Source organism: Lampetra fluviatilis, unplaced genomic scaffold, assembly GCF_964198595.1.
Source record: "Lampetra fluviatilis unplaced genomic scaffold, kcLamFluv1.1 SCAFFOLD_1512, whole genome shotgun sequence".
Lineage (NCBI taxonomy): Eukaryota > Metazoa > Chordata > Hyperoartia > Petromyzontiformes > Petromyzontidae > Lampetra > Lampetra fluviatilis.
This window is the reverse complement of record NW_027621285.1, coordinates 1-2,500: the sequence shown is the minus strand read 5'-3', so window position 1 is coordinate 2,500 and position 2,500 is coordinate 1. Positions and strand designations below refer to the sequence as shown.

Sequence of the window (2,500 nt, the reverse complement as noted above, 5' to 3'; positions counted from 1 at the left end):
TACACACACACACACATACACACATACACACACATACACACACATACATACACACATACACACACATACACACATACACACACACACATACACACACACACTTACACACACAGACACACAGACACGTACACACACGTACTCCAACCATACCCACATACCCCCACCCCTTACATTCTCACAACATACTCACCGACTCAGCTACACACACACACCTTACCCCACCGTACCCTGATGATACTGATGCTGTTGCTGATGATGATGCTGATGATGCTGCTGCTACTGATGATGCTGCTGATGCTGATGATGCTGCTGCTGATGATGATGATGCTGCTGATGATGATGATGCTGCTGATGCTGATGATGCTGATGATGATGCTGATGCTGATGATGCTGATGATGATGCTGATGATGCTGCTGATGATGATGCTGCTGATGATGATGCTACTGATGATGCTGCTGATGCTGCTGATGCTGATGCTGATGATGCTACTGATGATGATGCTGATGATGCTGATGCTGATGATGCTGATGATGCTGCTGCTGATGATGATGATGCTGCTACTGATGATGATGCTACTGATGATGCTACTGATGATGATGCTACTGATGATGATGCTGCTGATGATGATGATGCTGATGATGATGCTGCTGATGATGATGATGCTGCTACTGATGATGATGCTGCTGATGATGATGATGCTGCTACTGATGATGATGCTGCTGATGATGATGATGCTGATGATGATGCTGCTACTGATGATGATGCTGCTGATGATGATGCTGCTGATGATGATGATGCTGCTACTGATGATGATGCTGCTGATGATGATGATGCTGATGATGATGCTGCTACTGATGATGATGCTGCTGATGATGATGCTGCTGATGATGATGATGCTGCTACTGATGATGATGCTGCTGATGATGATGCTGCTGATGATGATGATGCTGCTACTGATGATGATGCTGCTGATGATGATGATGCTGCTACTGATGATGATGCTGCTGATGATGATGCTGCTGCTGCTGATGATGATGCTACTGATGATGCTGCTACTGATGATGATGATGCTGCTGATGATGATGATGCTGCTGATGATGATGATGCTACTGATGATGCTGCTGATGATGATGCTCGATGATGATGATGATGCTGCTACTGATGATGATGCTGCTGATGATGATGCTGCTGCTGATGATGATGATGCTGCTACTGATGATGATGCTGCTGATGATGATGATGCTGCTGCTGCTGATGATGATGCTGCTACTGATGATGATGCTGCTACTGATGATGATGCTACTGATGATGATGCTGCTGCTGCTGATGATGATGCTGCTACTGATGATGCTACTGATGATGCTGCTACTGATGATGATGCTACTGATGATGATGCTACTGATGATGATGCTGCTGATGATGATGCTGCTGCTGATGATGGATGCTACTGATGATGATGCTGCTACTGATGATGATGCTGCTGATGATGATGATGCTGCTACTGATGATGCTACTGATGATGATGCTACTGATGATGATGCTGCTGATGATGATGCTGCTGATGATGATGCTGCTGCTGCTGCTGCTGATGATGATGCTGCTGATGATGATGCTACTGATGATGATGCTACTGATGATGATGCTGCTGCTGATGATGATGCTGCTACTGATGATGATGCTGCTGATGATGATGCTGCTACTGATGATGCTGCTGCTGATGATGCTGCTACTGATGATGATGCTACTGATGATGATGCTGCTACTGATGATGATGCTGCTGATGATGCTGCTACTGATGATGATGCTGCTGATGATGATGATGCTGCTACTGATGATGATGCTGCTACTGATGATGCTGCTGCTGATGATGATGCTGCTGATGATGATGATGCTGCTGATGATGATGCTACTGATGATGATGATGCTGCTGCTGATGATGATGCTGCTGATGATGATGATGCTGCTACTGATGATGATGCTGCTGCTGATGATGATGCTACTGATGATGATGCTGATGATGATGATGATACTGATGATGCTGCTGCTGATGATGATGATGATGCTGATGATGATGCTGCTACTGATGTGATGCTGCTGCTGCTGATGATGCTGCTGCTGATGATGATGCTGATGATGATGATACTGATGATGCTGCTGCTGATGATGATGATGATGATGCTGCTGATGATGATGCTGCTGCTGATGATGATGCTACTGATGATGCTGCTACTGATGATGATGATGCTGATGATGATGATGCTGATGATGATGATGCTGATGATGATGTTGCTGATGATGTTGCCCCCCCCTCCAGGGCACGCAATGCAACACGGAGGTGGACAGCGTGGACGACGTCGTGGTTGAGCACAGAGGTGGACGAGCAGAGGGAGGTGAGTCCACCACGCCGGGGGTCACTCGGGGTCACTCAGGGGTCACTGGGGGGTCACTCGGGGTCATTGGGGGGTTACTCGGGGTCACTGGGGGTCACTCGGGGTCACT

At 47.0% G+C, this 2,500-nt stretch overlaps 1 long non-coding RNA gene across 1 annotated transcript in view; it reads left to right on the top strand.

The window, feature by feature from the left end:
- The window catches only part of LOC144955040 (uncharacterized), a 7,948-nt gene extending 5,554 nt beyond the window's left edge, over positions 1 to 2,394 (top strand). The window contains exon 3 of the long non-coding RNA XR_013641480.1: positions 2,316 to 2,394. This is a non-coding gene — a long non-coding RNA (uncharacterized LOC144955040). The remainder of the gene's footprint in view (positions 1 to 2,315) is intronic.
- Positions 2,395 to 2,500: the final 106 nt, after the last annotated feature.